This window comes from Bos mutus, chromosome 11 (genome assembly GCF_027580195.1).
Source record: "Bos mutus isolate GX-2022 chromosome 11, NWIPB_WYAK_1.1, whole genome shotgun sequence".
NCBI lineage: Eukaryota > Metazoa > Chordata > Mammalia > Artiodactyla > Bovidae > Bos > Bos mutus.
This window is the reverse complement of record NC_091627.1, coordinates 86,243,173-86,269,046: the sequence shown is the minus strand read 5'-3', so window position 1 is coordinate 86,269,046 and position 25,874 is coordinate 86,243,173. Positions and strand designations below refer to the sequence as shown.

At 42.9% G+C, this 25,874-nt stretch overlaps 1 long non-coding RNA gene across 1 annotated transcript in view; it reads right to left on the bottom strand.

Moving 5' to 3' along the window:
- LOC138990002 (uncharacterized) overlaps window positions 1-22,991 on the bottom strand; it is a 48,129-nt gene extending 25,138 nt beyond the window's left edge. Inside the window, exon 1 of the long non-coding RNA XR_011466192.1 lies at window positions 21,246-22,991. This is a non-coding gene — a long non-coding RNA (uncharacterized lncRNA). The remainder of the gene's footprint in view (window positions 1-21,245) is intronic.
- Between the last annotated feature and the right edge of the window lie 2,883 nt (window positions 22,992-25,874).

The window sequence follows — 25,874 nt, the reverse complement described above, 5'->3', positions numbered from 1 at the left end:
CTAGAGCCTCATCTGCTCCTATCAAGTGAGTTTCTGATGGCAGCAGGAGAAGAAGGTGAGTCACTAGGTTTGGGGGAGCATCATTAAAAGCTTTTGCAAGAAGCATTTGCAGCTACTTCTGGTTTCTCTTAGCTGGTTGTACTTGTTTTCTCCCAAGTCCTATTCGGGCAGGGCTATCTGTGACTTATGCTTGGAGTTATGGAAGGTGGCTTTCCCTTCTCTTTCACACAATAACTGAGCATCATGTTGCCCTTCTGTTTCCGTCTCTGCCTTTCTGCATCAATTTTCAGCTTATCTGAATTCTCATTGTGTATGCTCATGGGGGCCAATTCCATTACATTGCTCCACAAAAGAGTCCCTGGACTCCCTTTTCTAGAGTAATTTAGCTGACTTCAGTATGAATCAAAAGAAGCTGACTTCAATATGAATCAAAAAGGAAAGATGTTTGGCAACATTTTGATAGCAATTATAGCAATTAAGGGAGCATACTGTCATGGGCTAGCTGTGGGTGCAGGGCACCAATGCCTCAGCTACAAGGAATGTCAGATGAGAGCCTGGGGACCCCTGGGCATGGAGGACATTGCTCAAGACTAACTCTTGATGGCTAGAGGGGGGGCCTTTGACCTCACAGGAGGGTTAAGTCTCACATTATCATTTAAGGAACTTATGGCCTAATGACTGATAAACTTAATTACCCTAGCTTTCTTACTATCTTTAATAAAACTCCTTAACGATAAAGAGTTACTGGTCCTACAGGTTTTGTGTTTAAGATGCTGTACAATTAATCAGCAAATGAGACCTTCTTTTTTTTTGTGAGGGAGAATGATCAAGGAATTGAAAATAAGGAAAGATTTAAGAAGTTGCTAGACCAGTACTACCAACTAGAACTAAGGATGAGTGTTTTTCCAACTTCAAGTCCCGAGTTAGATTCCTCAGCTAGGTCTACATGAATCATGCTAAGCAGAGTTGTGAGAGTCATATCTGGTGAATTCATGACTGCTCAGCAGCTTGCTTCAGCCCAGCTGTATTTTCCCACATTCACTGGATAATTGCCCAATACCTTTGAATTGATTAATTGGATCTTACATAAGGGAAGCCACATTCCTGAGTGGTGGCAAGTTCAAAAAAGTAAGACATTAAGAAAATTAAGAAGTTTTTTTTTTTCCAAACTTGAGGCCACCAATGCTTATTCCAAACTTTAAATCTTTCAAGATCAAAAGTCCATCTTGAGGATAAAGCATACCAAAGCCATAGAGAAACGTTAGTTTTGGCAAGATGAGCAAAGAGAAGTGGGCAGAAAGGAAGCAAACAAAATACAGAGAGGAAATTCTACCTTAACTCTCCTCACAGAAGTTTCATTAAAAAACGACAATCACCCAGGCATCTCTTTATATCAATAAAAAAATAATTAAAGGGAAAATATTTAAAATGAGTGACCTCTGCAGGTTCTGATCTTTTCAACATATGAAATTCTGAAGTTAAAAAGTTTTGTGACTTCCCTCGTGGTCCAATGGCTAAGATGCTGTGCTCTCAATGCAGGGTACCCGCGTTTGATCCTGGTCAGGGAACTAGATTCCACTTGCCGCAACTAAAAGATTCCCTATGCTGCAGCTAAGACCAAGCACAATCAAATAAATTAAAAAAAAAAAAAGAATCCATTTTTAAAAAGAGTTTTGTGAAATTAATTTCACAAATTAATCAGGAGGTCCAAATGCCCACAGCCTCAGGGGTTGGCATGACTGGTTCTCTCCTTCTAGGTGAGACAGACACTCACTCTGTGTAAAGGTGAGAATGCCGTTACATGAAACACCATCCCTGACACACAATGATTCAATTTGGTGGGCTTTAACAAGCATACCAAGTCCAAGAATCAAATGAGAGAGTTAAGAAAGCATTTGGTTTTGTTTGCCTAACAGAAACAGCAGAAATACAGTTCCAATCCCACAACAAAGCTATTAACTTCCATTGACTTTAAAAGATAAAGCTACCTCTGGGACAACATTAAACACACCAATATTACATGATATATTTAAAGTGATGAAAAGAGAAGAACCTACAATCAAGAATACTCTACCCAGCAAGCCTCATTCAGATTTGATGGAGAAATCAAAAGCTTTCAGATAAGCAAAAATTGAAAGAATTCAGCACCACCAAACCAGTTTTACAACAAATGCTAAAGGAACTTCTCTAAGCAGGAAACAAGACAAGGAAAAGACCTACAAAAAATAAACCCAAAACAATTAAGAAAATGATAATAGGATGATACATATTGATAATCACCTTAAATGTAAATGAGTCAAATGCATCAACCAAAAGACATAGACTGACTGGGTGGATGAAAACCTGTGCATATATGTACTTCCAAATACTATATCTCTCTGCTTAACCTCCCAAACAATATGGAATTATTTTATATTATTAGGTTAATCATGTTCCCATTACAGCTTGCAATTGCACTGATCTTTAAATGCTCTCTGGCTAATGATTGTGAAAATTGAAAAACATCTTTTACTATTGTGATTATGTAACTATTACTCCTTAATATCATTGTATCATGATTGGGCAACAATAGAATTCTATATCATCAACACTAACATTTAATAGGAAAACCTATAATCACCTTTTAAAATAAAGATGCATATCTGAAATATCTTGGAATTTTTTGAAAAATACAAATGCCCAGGTATTGCTTTTTTCCTCCAAAGCTCCAGATACGATTCTAAGGAGCAGCCATGTTTAAGAAGAACTGGACCACAGGATGATCTTTTACTTTTATTTAGTTGGTTTCACTTTTTCTATTTCATATTCAGTGCTCCCATACATATATAGTATTTGTATATATATATATGATATATATTTTATAAAACTTATGAATTTTTGCCTAACTAAAAAAATTATGACATCTTGATTCCACTTGGTTGACTTACTATGAATAAAATGCTAAATTTCTAATTAAAAAATAGATATGCAACAAGCAAATAAAGTTTACTGTATAGCATAGGGAACTATAGTCAGTATCTTATAATAATCTATAATGGAAAATAATTTCAAAAATAATATATGTGTATTTTGTGTAACTGAATCACCTTTCTGTGCACCTGAAACATTCTAAGTCAACTATACTTCAATACAATATATATATATTTAAAAAACACAAAACCATATCAGATTATATAATTACACTATTTGCAGAATTGAATCAAGTATAAACACATTTTATCTGGAACAACAGACTGGTTCCAAATAGGGGAAGGAGTACGTCAAGGCTGTATATTGTCACCCAGCTTATTTAACTTATATGCAGAGTACATCATGAGAAACGCTGGACTGCAAGAAACACAGGCTGAAATCAAGATTGCTGGGAGAAATATCAATAACCTCAGATATGCAGATGACACCCTTATGGTAGAAAGTGAAGAGGAACTAAAAGCTTCTTGATGAAAGTGAAAGAGCAGAATGAAAAAGTTGGCTTAAACTCAACATTCAGAAAACTAAGATCATGGCATCTGGTCCCATCACTTCATGGGAAATAGATGGGGAAACAGTGGAAATAATGTCAGACTTTATTTTTGGGGGCTCCAAAATCACTGCAGATGGTGACTGCAGCCATGAAATTAAAAGACGCTTACCCCTTGGAAGGAAAGTTATGACCAACCTAGATAGCATATTCAAAAGCAGAGCTATTACTTTGCCAACAAAGGTCCATCTAGTCAAGGCTATGGTTTTTCCAGTGGTCATGTATGGATGTGAGAGTTGGACTGTGAAGAAAGCTGAGCGCCAAAGAATTGATGCTTTCGAACTTTTGGAGAAGACTCTTGAGAGTCCCTTGGACTGCAAGGAGATCCAACCAGTCCATCCTAAAAGAAATCAGTCCTGAATATTCATTGGAGGGACTGATGCTGAAGCTGAAACTCCAATACTTTGGCCACCTGATGCAAAGAACTGACTTATTTGAAAAGACTTTGATGCTGGGAAAGATTGAAGGCAGGAGGAAAGGGGACAACAGAGGATGAGATGGTTGGATGGCATCACCAACTCAATGGACATGAGTTTGAGTAAACTCTGGGAACTGTTGATGGACAAGGAAGCCTGGCATGCTGCAGTCCATGGGGTTCCAAAGAGTCAGACATGACTGAATGACTGAAGTGACTGAACATACTTGCCAATGGAAAACACACAGCGGGAGGGCAGAGAACTGCTCCTTTTTCATGTTTTATCCCACTTCAAATTTACCTGGTCTCAAGGAGCTAGTACTCTAGGTAAGCTGAGTTCTGTACATTCCACAGTGGTGGTTCCTTTAGCTAGTAGAACTCATGAGAATAGGATGAATAATGGAAACTATACTTCATAGTAAAAACTCCCAAAATCTGCCCTGTACAGAAAGTTTAAGCCCAACTGTAGCATTTGGTCTGCACTCAAAGAAAGAAGGAAATCCAACCACAGCCTATACTTGGGTATACCTGAATTTATGGTTTATTTCTCTGCTTGCTCTATTCTCCATGGGACAGATCTGAGTATGTTTCATTTCTACTGAAAGCAACCCAACTCTAGGTCACAAAAATCAATAGGAGCCCTGTACTTATTTTGGCTGCAAAGCTAGAGAACAAGGTGAGAAATGGTCCCTAAGTTAATACAAGGAAATTGAGTACACGGACACAGACTCACCCACATACAGGCAATTGACTTCACTTCCATGCAGACTGCCAGAGGAAGCTTATTGTTAACCAAGCTGGCATGAGCACAGAAAGTAATCAGCTGTCATGAACACAATAAAAATGACCATCTTCTCCACTACCCCCCAAAAATGGTAAAGAGAGACTAACAAAATTAATCTGAATAAGATCTGCAGATATCATCAACTACAGCGGTTCTCATTCCTGGTTGAGAGTTCAGTGATTTAGCAAGTCATTAAAAAATATAGGCATATACCTACCTTACAGCACTTTGGGGAGAGAGTAAAGAGGGAGAGTAACAGTTTGATCTGTAATAGGTGAAGGGGGCATTCCTGTCCTGCAGTCTCAGATCTGGGTCCTCTCTCTGGAGAATATCTCAAGTGTTATATAGCAAGTTTAGATGGTGTCTTTGTGGGCAGGGTGTGTGGATGTTTAATATTAATATCCCAGGGGTATAGCTGCTGAGGAGTTGTTCACTCTCAGAAGCAAGTACAAAGAATCCACACTTTATATATGATTCACCTTAGATCATTCTCCATATTAATAGAGTAATCTCTTTTCACCTGGATGAAGAAAGACCTTGCTCTGGGTACAGTATGAATATTTTTACAAAGAAACTTCCAGAGATCTGGAGCGATGCTTCATATCTGTCCTAGAGATTCAAGCAAACAACATTTATCCACGTGCAAATATCTCATTGGGGCAATGCTGATTCCTAGTTGCTCTCTTCCTCTGGGAAAGCTCTAGAAACCCATGGGAAGGATTCATTTCAACCTTCTGTATGTCCCTGAAAGTTGCCAGAAGTCTCTATTCTGTCTGAAGTGTTGTCAGGAGAACACGCCCATCTGAGTAAGAGTGGAATCTATTGCCACATGGTAAGTGCAGAGTTAACCTTCTTACAGACATCGTCACATTTAATTCTCACAATGAACTCAGGGAAGAACCTGATATTTTCTGTGTTTTACAGACAAGAAGACTGAGACACAAGAGACAACAGTGATTTGCCCAAGGCTGTGTCACCCAGACACCTAATGCCGAGCTCCTGTTCTTAAGCACAAATTTCTCTGCACGGGGAATGGTTTCCAAGGCCAGCCTAGTTCTTGTCAGTTCCTGGACTAGGTAAGTGAAGTCTCTGGGAAGGTCCGATTCCATGCAGCAAAATCCCAAGTGGGAAGTATGACATAACCTGCATGGAATTAACAAGGCCCTTTCTTCCATGACCTACATGCTTCTTCCGTATGTTCTTCCTGACACATATATTCTCAACAATATGTTCCTGACACACACATTGTGGACCCTGACTTCAGCAGAACTATCTCTCCTGCCTGGCTGACCACTTGCTAACCAACGATCATTTGTATAGAAGTTTATTTCTTCCTTTGCTACATGGAGATAAGAGCACAGACTTCTAAGCCACTTATGAATGTAAATGCTGGGCCACTGGCATACTTGAGCCAGAGGCTGGCCCAGTGCTGAGACCCAGTGTGGGGAAGGATCTGCAGGGCTGTGTACAAAACTGAGTGACTGAATGTGCGCGTGCACGCACACACACATGGAGCACACCTGAGGTGTGACTGTGTGATAAGCTAGAAGCCGTGACCTGACCACTGTGGCTCAGGAGACTGACAGTGCAAATTCCTCTAAGCTGAGTGTATGGAGGTCATCTTCCTTTGAAAACTCTTGTGAAAGCATTCTGTACGCCAGCACCCGGGGAGCTGCCGAGAAGGGACCCCGGGGATGGGGGTCCCAAGTGGAGCTCTGCCTCCCATGGTCCTCAGTTTCCACTGGTGTTGTTTCTCCACTGCCCCTGCCCATGAGAAAACGATTCCAAGCCTCTTCCATCCCCACCTCCCTGGGGCAATCTCATATTGATACCGTGTGCTGAGTGAAGGTTATCAGAAGAGATTTAATGAGAAGGGATTTGGCCAGACAGATTGGGAGATGCCATCACTGAATGTAATGTTGGAAGTGAGTCAGGCAGGTCCTGAAGAATTCCAACTGCTTGAGGCAAGTTGGCACCCTCACGTCCAGGCTTCTGGGAAAGCAGAGCCCTGGACATCTGCCCTGCTTCAGTGTGTTGCACCCAGACTGCCCTGGGCACCATCTCCTCAGCCATCAGCACCCCTCAGTCATGATGAGTGCTTTAAGACAGGCCTAGACTGGACATTTAACAAGAGTTGGGAGTCCTGGACTCACTGAAGAGAGGTTGACCTCTTGCAGAGCGTTGAACTGGACCTCCAGAAGGTGGATCGCACAGTGGGTAGAGTCCTGAAGCTGGGTTCCTACAGCCTGGGTTTCAGTGTTGCTTTGGTGTTGGGATTAAGCTTCCCACATGGCCTGGAACAACGAACTGGTTCAAAAGTGGGATAGGAGTTCAGTTCAGTTCAGTTCAGTTGCTCAGTCGTGTCCGACTCTTTGTGACCCCATGAATTGCAGCACGCCAGGCCTCCCTGTCCATCACCATCTCCCGAAGTTCACTCAGACTCACGTCCATCGAGTCAGTGATGCCATCCAGCCATCTCATCCTCTGTCATCCCCTTTTCCTCCTGCCCTCAATCCCTCCCAGCATCAGAGTCTTTTCCAATGAGTCAACTCTTCGCATGAGATGGCCAAAGTACTGGAGTTTCAGCCTCAACATCATTCCTTCCAAAGAACACCCAGATCTGATCTCCTTTAGAATGGACAGGTTGGATCTCCTTGCAGTCCAAGGGACTCTCAAGAGTCTTCTCCAACACCACAGTTCAAAAGCACCAATTCTTCAGCACTCAGCTTTCTTCACAGTCCAACTGTCACATCCATACATGACCACTGGTAGGAGTATGTCAAGGCTATATATTGTCACCCTACTTATTTAACTTACATGTGGAGTACATCATGCAAAGGGCTGGATGAATTACAAGCTGGAATCAACATTACCAGGAGAAATACCAACAACCTCAGATATGTAGATGATACCACTCTAATGGCAGAAGGTGAAGAGGAACTAAAGAGCCTCCTGATGGGAGTGAAAGAAGAGAGTGAAAAAGCTGGCTTAAAACTCAACATTCAAAAAACTAAGCTCATGGCATCCAGTCCCATCACTTCATGGAAAATGGAAGGGAAAAAAGTAGAAGTAGTGACAGATTTTGTTTTCTTGAGCACCAGAATCACTGCAGATGGTGATTGATGCTTGCTCATTGGAAGGAAGGTTATGATAAACCTAGACAGCATATTAAAAAGCAGAGACATCACTTTGCCAGCAAAAGTTCATCTAGTCAAAACTATGGTTTTACCACTAGTCATATATGGATGTGAGAGTTGGACCATAAAGAAAGCTGAATATGCATGCTCCATCATGTCTGCCTCTTTGCAACCCCATAGACTGTAACCTGCCAGGCTCCTCTGTCCATGGCATTTTCCAGGCAAAAGATACTGGAGTGGGCTGCCATTTCCTTCTCTAAAATAAAGCTGAATGCTGAAGAACAGATGCTTTCAAATTGTGGTACTGGAGAAGACCCTTAAGAGTTCCTTGGAAAGCAAGAAGATCAATCCTAAAGGAAAGCAATCCTGGATATTCATTGGAAGGACTGATGCTGAAGCTGAAGGTCCAGTACTTTGGCCACCTGATGTGAGGAGCCAACTCACTGGAAAATACCCTGATGCTGGGAAAGATTGAAGGCCAAAGGAGGAGGGGGCAGCAGAGGATGAGATGGTTAAATAGCTCAATGGACATGAGTTTGAGCAAACTCCAGGAAGGAAGGACAACTCCAGGATAGTGAAGGACAGGGAAATCTGGCATGCTGCAGTCCATGGGGTCACAAAGAGTCGGACATGACGGACATGACTTAGCACTGAACAACAACAGCAAAAGTTCACCTCGAGTGAATTCAACAGGGATTTCTTCCAAAGGACATCTATTCTCATTCTTAGTTATTTAAAACATTGGAACTCCCCTAGCCATCCTGCCTTCCCACAAATGCTGAGTAAAAGATTGCTTCTACAGTAACTGAGAGACTTCAGGGAGACTCGGTTGATTTGATAAAATTCCCCACTGCACTCCTAAATCTTGGCCTATTAATGATTCGTTTGTGACTAAGTATTAATTTTTAACAATGCAAACCTGCCTCAGATGGATAAATAGTGAATAGCTTTCCCATTCACGTGTTTTTAGAGAAGGAAAGGGACAGAATGTTAATACTGGATCAGCAGGTGAAACTCCAAGAAGGATAATGTTTGCTCAAGAAGAAGTGCCATCACTTTACCATGTGGGGGTCATGGCCTCCCCAGGCCCTTACAAGTCCAGCCTTAGGAGTCTTTGCATTGGTGTCAGCAAAACACAAGGATAGGGTTTCAACCTTCACTGAGACTCAGGCAGTGAACACTCTAAAAAATCTACTGTGAATGTGTGGGAAAAAAGGGAATTTTGAGCTGTTATTTTAATCAGGTGAAAACCAATTTGATGCTTCTCTATTTGACACTTTCTAATTTTCTCAGCCCCTGAATTTAGTCTCCTGGTTACTGGGGAAACAGATTTTTTTTCCCCCTGAATCTATATCTGCCCTATAATTACCTCTAATCAAGAGCTGTAATGGTGCTTTAGTTTCATATAGAAGAATCATAAAACTGGTCAGAGAGGCTCTTGTAATAAAGACAGGAATCCGAAAATACCAGGAGGCCTGAGCATTGTCTTGTCAGATCAGGCCAGTTCCTGACCCATGAGCCTGCTAGCCCCTTGGCTTCTATGATACTCATGCTTATTCTGCTGGGCTGGGTGCCCCTGCCTTAGAGATGTCACCTACACCTGCGTGTCACACCTGGAATCAGCGCCCATTCTGCTTCTGAGTCTTAAATGATGAGGAACTGACCTGTTTGTAGGAGGGGCCCCCACCACGCAGATCTCTGTTGAGGGGCTTCATGGGCATTTGGGAAGCCATTGCCAGGGTTGTAATGCCTCAGGGTCGGGGGTGGAGATTTGCCCCACCTCAGAAATACCAGAGGGAAAGGCAGAGGGCAGGAAGAGAAGTGTGTCCAGGAGAGGTATCCCAAAACCTGGGTCAATCAGCTAATTGAGGACTGACCCTGGGAAAAGGGCAAAGTCTGCAAAGCATAGTTTTTAGTCTACAAACATTCATTTAGCAACTATCATACGCCAAGCCCTGTAATAAGCCGTGGGGGAAAACATTGGTGAACAAGAAACAAGAACTTAGAGTTCAAATATCAGACTGGAATCAAGCGGTCGCCCCACCTCCAGGGTCCCCTTCTCCTTCTCAAAAAATGTCCCTGCACCAGCCAGCCTGTGTCACATGGAGACCAGAGACACCTACCTGCATTTCTGTTCTTTGAAGACACCATTCCTAAGCTCCCCCAAATCCCTTTTCTCTTGCACCCTCATCCCTTGAGTACTTTAAAATACCTATTTGCTGAGGAAGTTCAATCTTTTGACTGATCACTTAGATTCTGTTACCTTTTTTTCCAAAGATGTTTACTTTTAAAAGAGGGCACCCTGGAGGAGGAAATGGCAACCCACTCCAGTATTCTTGCCTGGAAAATCCCACAGACAGAGGAGCCTGGCACAGTCCATGGGGTCGCAAAGAATCAGATACCGGAGTACATACACACACACACACACACACACACACACACACACACACACCAGAGAGCAGAGTTTTATCCCAAAGAATCATATTTCTGATGCCAGTCTGTCACAAGGACAGAATGGTTAAAAACATTTTTTTAAATACTGACATTATTTTAATATTCCCTCCTATGTCTAGAGACATAATTTTAATATTCACTTAATCTCACAGCAATCATATGAAGTTGTTGATAATAAATAGATAAGAATATGAAATTCAGAAAGTCCTAGTTTTTACACACGGTCACACAGCAAGAAAGTAACAAAAGTAAAACATGGAAGCAAGTTCTCTGACTCCAAAGCAGGGGTCTTTCCACTGCACCACAAGGGCTTCCCTTGGCAATCACTTTGTGCAAGTGTTTGGGCCATCACCTGGCTTGAATTAGGGGCAGAGAGAGACATTGATGGGGTAGCAATATTTATGAGACTTTCTGCAACTCAAACAGGTACCTTGGGAATCACTTTTAGTTTTCCTAGGTGATCTGCCAAAAGTATTACCTCTTTTATTTTACCTCTAAACCTAAGTTCCCTTCTAAAATGTTGAGGTGTGAAGGAAGGATTGGATATGGATAAGGAATCCTGCCAGTGTTCTCAGGGTCCTTGGGCATGGCTTGGGGATTGGCCTGTCCTTCTCCTACCTTCCATGAACAGACGGATCAGTCTTGGTTGTTAAGAACTCCTCTGAGTGGTCCAGCAGCATGGGGAAAGCATAGCCTTTCTGGTGGCCTTGGCCCAGCCCTGGCCATAAAAAGGGCTTTCGTGTCATTAGCAGCCTTCCTTTCACAGCTTGTTGGTGTGAAATGTCTTGGCAGCTGAAATGACGGTGGGGATTCCCTCCTCATCAGTGATTTCACAGAGTGAGTCAGAAAACACCCTCTACTAAGAGCAGCCATGGCGCAGCTGTATTGACTGCTTTAATTTGGGGCACTGACAATAGCAAGTTGAGATGCTGGAAATGCGTGTAGCAGTGGTCAGCTGGCGACCAGATGGCAGGTTGAAATTAACTCTACACGGCAGGTCTAGTGGATAAGCTGGTTGTGTCTGGATGCCTAGCTTTGTCAACATTACTAGAAGGCTCTGCTACCAAGGCTGAGCTGGAGATCATGGGTAAGTAAAGGCACCCTAGGTGGTCCCAATGAAGAGTGTGGGGTGTGTACATACACACATATATTAAATATACATATTTAATATATACATGGATATGTATACATATATGTATATATACACATATGTACAAAATATAAATAAATATATTTATTTTTACTCAGTATTTGTTGTCTATCTTCCAAAGAGGATGGAAAATATAATTATATCCACCCCTGAGCAAGTTGCATTTGAGGTCAGGACTTGAAGTTCAAGTATGCTTTCTAGTAGAACTGAATATTTCACTAGTGTGTCAGAGTTGAAAATAATAGTTCCCAAGTTCATTTGAAATGTTCCCTCCTTTAAAGACCAAAGTAGACTGATTGAACCTATTGGCTAATCGAGTCTCTCTATTGGACAGAGGAGCCTGGTAGGCTGCAGTCCATGGGGTCGCTAGGAGTCGGACACGACTGAGTGACTTCACTTTCACTTTTCACTTTCATGCATTGGAGGAGGAAATGGCAACCCACTCCAGTGTTCTTACCTGGAGAATCCCAGGGACGGGGGAGCCTGGTGGGCTGCCGTCTATGGGGTCCCACAGAGTCAGACACAACTGAAGCGACTTAGCAGCAGCAGCAGCAGCATTGATACCTAAAGTATCATGGCTTATGCTGTGAGTGAAAATTCAGGTACTGCCCTATATTAAACATGAAGTTTTTTTTCTTTCTACTTTGGGGTCTATTGACTCAATTACCACCAATAGGCAGAGTTCACTCCAGTCCCACCTCTGCCTATTTGTCAAGTAGAAGTTGTAGAATAGAGATGAAGGTGGTTTAGTGTACAACTTTAACTCTGCTGTTTGCCTGGGGCAGCATAGCAAGCATCCTCCAAGGTAGCCAGTGGCCTCTGAATCCTGGTATTCACACCCTTGTGTAATTCCCTCCCCTTGGCTATTCACTGGCATCTAGAAAATGCAGAAAAGTGATGAGATGTGATTTCTGAGATTAGAGCAGAAAAAGATTGTGGTTTCCAGCTTGAATGCAAACGTTCTCACTTTCTCTCGTTCTCTCTCTTTCTCTTTGATCATTCTTTCTGTGGGAACCATGCTGTGAATTAGGCTGCAGAAAAAAGAAAAGAGACTTGCCAGTAACTACATCAGGGAGCATGAAAGTAAATTCCCTCCCCTTTTTTGTCCCCTCTCTGGCATTCAGATGAAACCACAGCCCTGGCCAACAGCTCGCCTGCAACCTCAGAGAGACCTTGACCCAGAGGCACTCGGTGAAGCTGTGCCCAGATTTTTGACCAACACAAAGTGTAATAGATGTTTGTAGTTTGAAGACACCAAGTATTTTTTTTGAGCGAGGGGTGTCATTTATTAAGCAGGAGTAGAAAGCCAACACAGGCAGCACTGCACGACAAGGTGGTTCCCCCATTACCCACTGAGAGGGTGGGCCAAGTCATCACAGGACTCAGTGGCAGCACACTTGAGTTCTAAGTGAATCCTGATATTTGAGGGGGAGTTTTTCTAAACTTGAGTAGTGGAATTGCTACCTGTGACTCACTGTGCATACAGGGAGCTCCTCAGACGTATTTCCACCACTGGCTAGAGTAGTTTAAAGACAGTCTTGGTACAAAGGCAAGGGCTTCACCACAGACTTACTAAAATAGAATCTCTAGGGTGGACCTGGATCTGTATTTCTGGAAAATCATCCCAGTAATTTTGCCGTTTAGTTCATTTTAGAAATCACTGGAATAAATAACCTTTCCAGGTCGTGTTCTGTGTTGGATCTCCATGGTTCTCTGTGTTAAGGGAGCTTCACATCTCATGCAGGTAATACCCAGCAGTGAGCTTAACATACTTGTGTGTTCTCAAATTGGGTGTCAGAAGCTTGTAGGAGTCAGAAATTTAAGCAGTACTACAAAAGAATTCCCTTGTAGCTCAGCTGGTAAAAAATCTGCCTGCAACGCAGGAGACCCAGTTCAATCCCTGGGTTGGTAAGATCCCCTGGAGAAGGAAATGGCAACCCACTCCAATATTCTTGCCTGGAGAATCCCATGGACAGAGGAGCCTGTCAGGCTATAGTCCATGGGGTCGAAAGAGTTGGACGTGAGTTAGCGACTAAACCACCACCACCCACAAAGTAATGCTTGTATATCTGAGTCTAATCTAGAAGTCATGAAGATTCTAGCATGATTCCACAAATGGTTTGTTCTCTAAAAACTCAGACATCAGTGATACATTGCTGAAGTTAACTATTTTCAGAGACACTGTGGTATGGGGAAGGAGACACTGGAATTAGAGCCAGAACCAGGTTTAGGTACTGGCTCCTCTGCTTTGCAGCTGTGTGACCTTGGGCAAGTTAATTAATCTCTCTGAGCATACTTTTCCACTTTATTTTTAGAACTTTGTTGGGGTTTTTTTCCCCCTGACTATAAAAGTAATATAGCCTCCTTCTAAAAAATAGGGAACATGCAGAAAAGTATTTTTAAAATCCAAAATTATACATAACCTAGAAACCTCTGAAGCTATAGTCTTATTTTCTCCAGTCTAGTTTAAATGGGTTTAGGTACATGTTTTTATATAACTATGATCATGCTATTAGGTAAGCCTTTCATCCTGCTTTTTCACTTAACCTTTGTATTCTGAACATTTTCTCACATCATTAAAAGTTCCTCAAAGATATCACTTCCAGGAGCCTTATAGTACTCCACTGTGTAGATGTATCATGACTGTTTTCTGTGGTTAAATATTTCACTTATTTCCAAGTTTTCACCTTAATGAAAATGTTGTGAGAAACATCTTTGTTGATAATATTTGTCCACATTTCCTATTACTTTCTTAGAAGGAACTCTCAGATATGAAATCACTGCATCCAAAGGTTTAAATACGTTTAAAGGTTCTGATACATGTTGCAAATTGCCCTTCAGAAAGGTTTAACCAGCGTGTGCCTCCACTAGCAGAAAGAGAAATTCCATCTTCGTGCAACCTTGCCAGCATAAACGTTATTTGAAAATATTGCTGATTTGATGATCTACATGACTTTGTTAGTTTGATAGTCCAAGTATGCTTTCCTGTTATAATGCATACTTCTTATATTGTTAGTCAGATCAAGCACTTTTCCTATATTTAGTACTTCTTTGGTAAAATGAAAATGATGTTCCCTACCTATATCGTAGAGTTGCGGGGAAATTGTATGAAATGGTGATTGTGAATATTTTTAATAAATGCAATGACATGATATGTTCATATAAATCCTGCGGTCTCAGTGTAGTTGATAGTTACTTTATATGGAGATAAGGCTGTGGGATCGAGGGTAAATCCCACAGTCCTCCTGCATCCCATACATTTCTGTGCCATATAATCAGAGTTCAGTAGCACTGAGCTGTAATAAAGGAATACTCATAGAGAGCAAACATATGCACCGCCCATTGCACAGCTATCTCCACATTATCACTCTTGGTAATTGTAGGTGTTGGGGGAGGGATGACTTGGTTGATTATGTGTGTGTGGTGCTCAGTTGTGTCCCACTCTAAGCGACCCCATGGACTGTATCCCACCAGGCTCCTCTGTCCATGAAATTCTCCAGGCAAGAATACTGGAGTGGGTTGTCATTTCCTACTCCAGGGGATCTTTCTGACCCAGGGATCCAATCAGGGTATCCTGCATTGCAGGCAGATTTTTTACCACCCCTTGGTTGGTCATCTGTTTGTTAACGTTAGCTCTTCATAGCCACTTCCTCCTCCTTTGCCAGCCACACCCCTGACTTACTGCTTAAATTTGGGTCACAGCAGCTGCAGGCACTTCTACAGTAAGAACCAAGATACCACCCCTTTAGACATCCCCTAAAAACTGCCGGGAGTTTCCCCAGTGGCTTAGCAGTAAAGAATCTGCCTGCAATGCAGGAGATGCAGGTTTGATCTCTGGCTCCAGAAGATCCCCTGGAGGAGGGCATGGCAACCCACTCCAGTATTCTTGCCTGAAGAATCCCATGGACAGAGGAGACTGGCTGGCTACAGTCCATAGGGTTGCAGAGTTGGACACAAATGAAGTGACTTAGCACGCATGCAAAAACTGCCTAGGTTTGCCTAGAAACTACTGATTTCAATACATGCAATGAAGGTGAGCACCAAAAGAAAGCTACAATTCCCAGAATTTCTATGTTATTAATAAATGGATGACTCATATAGTATTGCTTAGTCAGCTTGATTTTCTCACTTATTCAAAGAAAAGAAAAGAAATTCTTAAAAAGAAATGAAAAAAGGGGAAATTAAGAAATAAAAACCATTAGGATAAAGGCCTGAAAACATTGAGAAATTTTCTTCAACAAATTCAACATAAAGCAACTAAGATGTTAAAAAATACATGGGTTTCAAAGGAGAAATGTGGTAGATTTAAAATACAATCAATGTTCAGTCAGACTAACTTCCCTTTCAGAGGCCTGGAATTCAGCCTTCCTTTTTTCCAAGAATTCTGTTTTTTTGTGCTGGTGATTACAAGTTCAAAAGTGGAAGTCATGAGGGTAGAATCTGTTCTTTCTTATTTATAATTAAAAAAATTAAAAAGGGTGTTGGGGACCACTTGTACAAGGGCCTATAAATCCACAGTAAGGAATTTTGCCTTAGTGCCTCTAAACAGACTATTCCTTTTTCTCTAAATTTATGGAGGAACTTTAAAGGCATCTTGTGTACATAGTTACACTGTCTGTGCTTTAATTCAATGGGACTTTTGGCCGAGTATGGATTGCAAAGTTAGATATTTTTGGTTCAATGTTCTTTGGTACATTTTTTCCAGATATGACTTCATTTTATTTATACAACCTCATAGTGTCTTATAAACTTGCTCTTTTTCATTATCTTCTGAAATCTCATGCAGCAAATAGTAGTTGCAGAGGGGAAAAATCAGTCTCCTAAACTTTTCCACTGAGAGAGCTGCCATTTTGTCCAGAAAGGTAGCTCAATTATCATGGTCATCATTCTGAGGACCAGAACCTGCAGTCCTCTTGAAGTGAGGGTTTCTACGATGCCCAGCAACTGTTTGTCATGGAAGCCTACGTTAATTGTCCCACATACCACCTGGGGTTTGTAGAATTGGAGAAGATGGAATTAGGGTGGCACTGGGCTTACCACAGAGCAATGTTCTTCCAGCTTGCGGCTGGTTTGAAACGATCATTACCGCTGGAAACAGAGGGCATGATCAGATGAACCACAATGGAGAAAAGGTCCTCGGGGAAGCCATCAGTTTGGAAACAGCCATTTCTGAACTTCATATCCCATATACAACAACACCAAATTCTTTGGAGTGGGATGAACTCAAGGAAGGGCTTGTTTGACTACTTAAGCTTCCCTCTTGCTGCAAGTTCTCCGGCCAGTGCAGAGCTTTCTCCCACTTTATTATTGAAAATACTATTACTATATTAAAGATGTAGTAGTATAGTAATAATTGCTAGTGTTCATGCATACTAAGTCACTTCAGTCGTGTCCAAGTCTCTGCGACCCTATGGACTGTAGCCCTCCAGGCTCTTCTGTCCATGGGGTTCTCCAGGCAAGAATACTGGGGTCTGTTGCCATGCCCTCTTCCAGGGGATATTCCCAGTCCAGGGATTGAATCCACCTCTCTTATATCTCCTGCATTGGCAGGCAGGTTCTTTGCCACTAATGCCACTTGGGAAACCCCAACTAATGTTCATGCGAGTTATAAAACGCCAGACACTGAGTGAAGGCTTTCCGTGTTTTGTCTCATTTAATCCTCACAATGCCTCATCGAGCCAGCAGCTATCATTATGTCACCTTGGAGGCGTGGAGACTGGGTCTGAGATGGTATGTCCAGGTACTTATTCCGCTGGAATTCAAACAGGCAGTCAGGTCCCAGAGCCCATGCTCCTCGTGATCTTGATGACGGCAAGTAGTAGAAACAGTGTGCTGACATTGAACGGTCCCAAGACTAGACTCAGCGTCGCTCCCTTCCTATCAGAGAGTAAAGGGAAAGGCATCCAGCTGAGGAGATGTGCTGCAGACGCCAAGGTCAGCACTTTGCGTCTTTCAGCGCACCATCTGACAAATAAGTCCCCCCTTTCTAATGCTGTGACTGGGAGGGGAAGGCAAAACAGAAAGAAATAAAAATGCAATATTTCTTTCCCTACAGGTCACAAAGGAAAAGATTCTCTGAAAGTTGAGAAGCAGATGGTTCAGGGCAAAAATCAACAAGTTTGAAGTCTGGGATTAAAGACCAGATGCCACTACCCAACCTTTAGAAGCCTCTAGAGGGACTTCAAAGAAATGGCCCAAAGTAGTTTGTCTCCCTTCATGAAGAAAGTAGACTCAGTGTTCCATGACCTCTTTGCAGCCAGGTTCTCCCCCTACCAGACTGTTCTCTGGAAAACACTTTGGGAAATGAAAGTAATTTTTTAGGTGGCCAGGAACAGAGAAATCTTTAAAACTTAACAAAAAAATTGCATAGTTGATTTACAGTATTGTGTTAGTTTGAGGTATATAGCACAGTAATTCAGACATATATATTCTTTTTCAGATAGTTCCCTGTGCTGTACATCTTTGTTGCTTATCTGTTTTATATAGAGCAATGCTGGTAGGCTGCAGTCCATGGGGTCGCTAAGAGTCGAACACGACTGAGCGACTTCACTTTCACTTTTCACTTTCATGCATTGGAGAAGGAAATGGCAGCCCACTCTAGTGTTCTTGCCTGGAGAGTCCCAGGGATGGTGGATCCTGGTGGGCTGCCATCTATGGGGTCACACAGAGTTGGACATGACTGAAGTGACTTAGCAGTAGCAGTGGATATGTTCATCCCAACCTCCTAATTTAATCCCTCCCCATCCTTTTCCCTTTGGTAACCATTAGCTTTTCTATGCCTGTGAGTCTATTTCTGTTTGGTAGATAAGTTCATTTGTATCTTTTTTTTGGATTCCCATATAAGCGATATCATATGATATTTTTCGTTGTCTAGCTTATTTCACTTAGTATGATAATCTCCAGTCCATCCATGTTACTGCAAATGGCATTATTTGCATCATCCTTTTTTGTATCATCCTTTTTATGGCTGAGTAACATTCCATTGTATACATGTACCACATCTTCTTTATCCACTCATCTGTCAATGTACATTTACGTTGCTTCCATATCCTGTCTATTGTAAACAGTGCTGCAGTGAACACTGGGGTGCATATGTCTTTACAAATTAGTTTTTTCTAGAGATATGCCCGTGAGTGTGATTGAAAGATCATATGGCAATTGTAGTTTTAGTTTTTTAAGGAAGCCCTATACTGTTCCCCATAGTGGCTGTACCAATTTGCATTGCCACCAACAGTGTAGGATGGTTCCTTTTTCTCCACACCCTCTCTAGCAATTGTTATTTATAGACATTTTGGCCATGCTGACCAGAGAGAGGTGGTACTTACTGTATTTTTGATTTGCATTTCTCTAATAATTAGCAACGGTGAACATTTTTTCATGTGCCTGTTGGCCACCTGTATGTCAGGAACAGAGAAATCTAACCTCTTACGGCTTCTGTCAGTTTAGTTGCTTCACTGTGATGACTGATCAGACAAGCTTCCTGCAGGCACCAACTCCTCTCCCTCTGACCTTCACACATAATTCAGTTCACTTCTCTTTCTGGAGAGTTCTCTCACACACATACGTACCATGAGCTTTCTCGTAGCTCTTTATCTCTCATTTGCAGCTTCTCTCCCTTCCTTATCCCTTCTCACTCCATTTGTGAACCTAAGAACGATGCCAGCAATTCATCACTCCAAATCATGAGTGGTGCTAGAGACACACCTTTGTCAAGGAAAGATGGAGGTAAAGAAGTAAAATTAAACATAAAATGGAAATTATCACTTCTGGAATTCTGGAACCATCCACTGAAACTTCAGAACCCCCCTTTACAAATAACTTAGGATCACCATTAGAGAATCTCCAGTTTGGAAAAGATCATAGAGGTAATCTGACCTGAGTGCATACATTCTACGTCATTCATATGTTCATTGGAAAACAAAGCCAGTCTGTCGTTGGTGCATAGCACTGGGACAGGTGACAAGTCAGACCTAAACACTGTCCTTAAGAAGCTTTGTACTTCAGAAAGGGAAAGTATTAGTTGCTCAGTTGTGTCCAACTCTTTGTGACCCCATGGACTGCAACCTGCCAGGCTCCTCTGTCCATGGCAAGAATACTGGACTGGGTTGCTATTCCCTTCTCCAGGGAATCTTCCCAACTCAGGGATCAAACCCAGGTCTCCCACATTTCAGGCAGATTCTTTACTGTCTGAGCCACCAGGGAAGCCCTTAGTAATTCAGGGGGACTAGAACCCACCCTGGGAAGGGAAGTGCAAAATTCTATGGCCCAGACTAGATCTCGTGGGGAGGAGGTCAGGAGAATTTTTGCAGAACAGGAGATTTTTGGACTGGTTCTTAAGGGAGAGGAAAATTCTCTTGGTTGCAAGTAACAGAAATACCGTTTAGGTAAAAAGGGAATGTATTGGAAGGTTAGTCGTGACCTTGGGAAGGGCAGGAGTGCTGTGGCTTCAAATGTTCTTAGGGCCCACACTACGTGCTCACTTGGGTGCTCTCTGCACATCAGTCTCATTCTCTCTTATGGCAGATGGGCAGCAAACTGGGCTGCCGCACATTCCCCACCTCATGTGTTACAGCTGCACCACCAGAGACTGCTGCTGCTGCTGCTAAGTTGCTTCAGTCGTGTCCGACTCTGTGCAACCCCATAGACGGCAGCCCACCAGGCTCTGCCATCCCTGGGATTCTCCAGGCAAGAACACTGGAGTGGGTTGCCATTGCCTTCTCCATTGTGTGAAAGTGAAAAGTGAAAGTGAAGTCGCTCAGTCGAGTCCGACTTATAGCGACCCCATGGACTTCAGCCTACCAGGCTCCTCCATCCATGGGATTTTCTAGGCAAGAGTACTGGAGTGGCTTGCCATTGCCTTCTCCTACCACCAGAGAGGACCCATTCTAGTTCCTCAGAACCTGTTTGAAAAATCCTGGAGACCGAGGCAGGGCCCACCACAGAGCTGATCAGCAAGGGCTACAACACACACACATGGCCCTTGGAGAACAAACCATGCATTGGCCATTCTCAGAACAGGGACACTCTGGGGATTCAAACAACCATTCCATGTAGGGACATAGGGTCTTCCAAAGACTATCCTCCAGAGCAGGAGTCTCCTAAATGATTTACCAGCAGCAGGGTAGAAGCTGCCCTAAGGAGACTCTAGAAAACCAAGCTTCCAGCTCAGTGTTGTTCTATGTATACACTCTTTGCCCCTGGCTTCTTGCTTCACACATGCTTAGTTAGCACTAATTATAAGCAAATGCAAGGGCAGATCATGAAAGCGGAAAGACCCAGTCATTTGATCATGGTCATAATTACCAGTTGAATACACTGCATTCTTCTAAATACACTCTTTCGTTTGATTCTCATCACAACTCTGTAGGGTAAGTAAAAGTGAAACAGTGATGAATACCCTATTGAGCACATGTTACGTGCCAAGCACAAGTTTCTCCTGTACAATGAAGTCAATCAGCTGTATGTATACACATATTCCCTCCCTCTTTAGCCTCCCTCTCTCCCCATATCCCACCCCTCTATGTCATCACAGAGCTCTGAGCTGAGCTCCCTGTGCTATACAGCAGCTTCCCACTAGACAGCTATTTTATACACGGTAGTGCATATGTGTCATTGTGTTCCACCCTCCCTTTCCCCTCTATGTCCACAAGTCTGCCCTCTACATCTGCAAGATAGTGACTCTTTTGACCAGCACTTACTGGGTTGAAGTCTCAGCTCTGTTGTATTTGCCTGTTGTCACAAGAAAAAAAAAAGTCATGTGTATGAGCATACCAGGTGCAGACACTCACCTGTGTGAAGGCATTTCAAGGGGTCCGATTTGTAGAGGTCAAATATTGTGTCCAAGGTCACTCAGCTGGTAAGTGACGTGTTTGTTTCCTAGGGCTGCTCTAACAAATAACCACAAACCTGGTGGCTTAAGACAACGGAAATGTATTCTCTCACAGTTCTGGGGTCCAGAAGTCCAAAGCCAAGGGGCCAGCAGGACCACACTCCCTCCAGAGTCTCTAAGGAGAAACACTTCTGTCCTCTTCTAGCTTCTGGTGGCTTCAGGTGTTCCCTGGCCTATGACAGCATCACTCCAGTCTCTGCTTCCATCTTCACATGACCTTCTCTTCTGCATCTGTGTCTTCTCTTTATTGGATACAGGACTCGTCCTGCAGGGGGATCTCATCTCAGAAATCCTTAATGTATTTACATTTGCTGAGACCCTTTTCCCCAATAAGGCCACAGTCACAGGTTCCTGGGGTTAGGAGGTGCTCTTATCTTTTTTTTTTTTTTTTTTTGCAGGGGACACCATTTAACCCACTACAGCTGAGTAGCTGGCATTCAACCAGGCAGCCCAGCTCTAGAACGTAGCCTCGTAACCATAATGCTACTCCCTCTCTCACATGCTGACTTTTCCCAGGTGTCAAGAAAATGCCTGCTAAGTCCATCTGAGCTCTTCACAGATCATCACAGGTCTGAAGGGCTCATTTCTCTGGGTTGATATCCTGTCCTTGTTTTGGAAGAGCAGCACGTGAAGTCCAGACTCTCCGACGCACGTCCTGATTGAGGAGAGGAAAAACAGCATATTGGGTTTCTTTTAAAAGAGGACTGAAGTCAACTTCGCAAACGTTAAAAGCTTATATATTTAAGAAATTTCAGGCAGAAGTATAAAACCTCATTGCCTCCAAACCACAGTTGACAGAACCACCATTGACAAAGAATTACTCCACGCGCAGTGAAAATCTGACAAAACGCAGTGATAGTCCAAACGACGGTGTTAGGTCATTACCCAGACTCCAGCAGAGTGAGACTTCCACCATCGTTCCTCTGTGATGAGGGAAAACAGGTTTTGAAATGAAGCCTGCAGCTTAAGTGTAGAAAACTTAAAGCTGTAGACAATCAATATTGTCATTTAAAGGGTGAACTTTATTTCTTTTGAGGTAAAGCGATGAACCCAGGCAAAGCACTCACTCTATCAGATATGATTTGAAACAGCTGAAAAATAAACCTCTGACAATAAGATTTTAGGACAGAAACGCTGCCAGAGCTCTAAGTGCCTTCGAGAATAATAAAAAGAAAGTAAACAATGCCACAGGCCAGACGAACAAAAGGAAAATTCTTAACTTCGTTTGTTCTCATCAAATACCGGAGAAAAATAATCTGTGCTTAGGCAGTTCTCCTGGAGTCCAAATTCCTGCCCTGTGATCATCATTCTGTTTAAGCTCTGTGCTTTCAGGCTGTCATAAAATGCCTTACGCTGCTGGAAGGGGCCAAGATGGTTTTCGATCTAAAGCCACTGAGAGCCTCAAGGCAGCTTCTAAAGGCCTTCACCACCTGAGCCGGGCCATCTGGGCTCTTCCTCCCGCTGCTGTGACATTGTCTTGGCGTCTGAGCCCTGAGGGAGAGCCGAGTCCATTAGTGGGATCCTCCTGCCTTCAGCAGCTTCAATTAGCCAAGAGTATGGCATGAAGCGGAGGTGCTGGTGATAGAAAACAACACGTCATAGGAAAGCCCTCTGGATTAGGCCAGTAAGCAGAGGCTCCTTCTGTCCAACACCCAGACCTGCCTTATGAACAAACTCACTGGTCAATGAGGGAATGAGGAATGGGTGAGTGACAAAGTGGGTTGTTGCTTCTAAACGGAGCCTTGACTGAATCAACATGCATGTAGCGATCAGCTGACTAGCAGCAGGATTTTATTAACACTCGCTGTGCTGAAGCTTGCTGAGGAACACGGTCCCAGAGGCACATGTTGGGATGAGGACCTCCTGGCAACTTACTCCTTTGGATGGAGTCCAAGAGTGCCACGTGCCCTGTGGAATTCTACGCTGTAGCCGGGCAGGCTTCAGAGAGATTCCAGGGCAGTGATGACAGTACTTATTTAGGCTGCAGGTTATCTGCTCGTCCTCCTCTGGTTCTCTCTAGGCCTAGGGACATGGTTGGTGTCAGATGACAGGGGTCTGGTTCCATTTACCAGAACGAGCTTTTCATGTCATACACCCTCCAGAAGATCTGAAAAGCCTTTTCTCTTGGCCACTACTTAGGAAAGAAGGCATCATAACCTGGCAAAGCAGTGGGGATCTCTGAGTCGGGGCTTGCTACTCATCTTGGTGCTGTTTGTGGAAGCTCTTGGGACAAGTGTCCAAAAACCTCTTTAGAGCTCTTGCAATTAATCCTAAAGTTCTGGTTGCCAGTCTTGGGTAGAAACATATGGATTACAAATGATTTGATTATTATTATTTCAAGAAAAAGCTAAAGCATTATAATGAGGGCTGTAGTACAATGGTGAGACAGTATGGATAGGGAGAGAACTTGTCATATTTTTTGGAGTCTTTTGTTTAACTTGTGGAAAATGGCATTTTAAAGGGAACTGATGAGACATTTTTATGAAGTCAATATATAACAACTGTCTTTCCCCCATCCAAGTTCTAAACTGTGTAAGAGATAAGGAATAAGGCAGAGGGTGGTTAAGATATCACCTTAATGAGGACAGCTGAGATATATGGCATGGCTAGCTCTGCACCCTGATTAGGAAGCATTGCCACGTGGGCAGTCTTAGAAAACTTGTCTCCCCTGAGAGACCAAAGACAAAAACAGAGCAGAGCAGAATGTGAGCTTTTCCGGGGAAGCTGGCTTCTACCAGGAAGGGAGAGAGAAAGGGCCTGGATGACACCTGTTTTCCCTTCCACTCGTTCCCACTGGCAACTTGCACAGCCTCCCTGGAATGTTAGTGATGAGGTAAGAAAATGCCGTTTAGGGGAAGTCTCCATTCCTGGAAACCAGAGAGGAGTGAGAAAGTGTTCTCCCATTAATAGGAACTTAAATGGTTAAATCTGTCTTCTTGATACAAACATTCATTTGCAGCCAAATAAATCCCTCTTGTGCTCTCTGGGTAGTTTCTCCAGCAGAGGCCTGTGGTACATGGGGAGTTTTCACCAAGAGCAGAGCTCTCATGGGTCCAGAGCTTTATCTACTGCTTAACGATTCTAAGATTTGTATCCCCTGCCACAAGCCACTACTCAAACCATCAGCTCAAAGCTGCCATGGATACATCCCACGAGGGCAGCCCCAGACCTGAGTTTCATTGGAGTCTGACATTTTTCACTATGAACATTAGTGATTCACACCCCAGCTTCACTTAGAATCACCTAGGGAGAGCTTTCAAAAACAACTGATAACCAGGTCTTCCCTCAAGCCAATAATACTGGAAACTCTGGGGATGAGCCTGGCATGGGTGGTTTTTACAAAGCTCTCCAAGGGGTCCTAACATGCAGTCTAGTTAGAGAATCCCTAATGTTGATGGCTTCCATTTGTCAGGATTGGAAATTACTGACACTCAGGTTGGCAGAATTCTGAAGTAGGCGGTATAGACTTGTGGTTAAAACTGTTTGCTCTGGAGTCAGGCAGTTTGAGTTTGAATCCTGATTCCCTTCCTTACTGAGTGTTGGCTAAGTTACTTAAACATTCTTAGTCTCTTCAAGGTGAGCAATGTTGCTGTCCAGTCGCTAAGTCATGTCTGACTCTTCGCAACCCCGTAAACGGCAGCATGCCAGGCTTCCCTGTCCTTCACTATCTCCTGGACTTTGTTATCTCATGTCTGTTGAGTTGATGATGCCATCCAACCTTCTCATCCTCTGATGTCCTCTTCTCCTCCTTCCCTCCTTCAATCTTTCCCAGCATCAAGGTCTTTCCCAGTGAGTCAGCACTTCCCATCAGGTGGCCAAAGTATCGGAGTTTCAGCTTCAGCATCAGTCCTTCCAGTGAATATTCAGGACTAATGTCCTTTAGGATTGACTGGTTTGATCTCCTTGCTGTCCAAGGGACTCTCAAGAGTCTTTTCCAGCACCACAGTTCAAAAGCATCAATTCTTTGACACTCAGGTTTCTTTAAGGTGACCAAGGACATCCATTAAAAGAAACTCACTCCAATGAGTATCATTGTGCAGCCTTGGTCTTCAGCTTTTATGGTCATTAACCCCAGAAGGGCTCCTTCTGTTTGACCCATCACCCCTTCAGATCTGTTGCAAATGGCAACAGAATATAGAACACAGTTCTGCCATGCCAGAGAGTCCCTGTGGGTCTCAGGCTCTGAACACCTGAAATGGAAGGTGTCATCCTAAAATCAGGAGCTGGGTTTCCCCTGTCGAAAAATTTCCCTATCACTCACTGTCCCATGATATAAACATTTTTGTTTTATACATTCATAACATTTATATTATTAATTCATATTGGTTAAATTTTTAGACACTCAAAAACTTACTTCTTGGTCCATATTACAGCTATCCAGCCTGTAAGGATCAAGTCTTCTTGCTTTTATCTTCAGAAAATCACACACTGATGACTTCACAAATAGTTCTTGATTATGGGAATAATTATGGTCTTGGAAGAATTCTGTTTATATAACCAAGAACTCTTAGGTCTTAATTTTATAGCT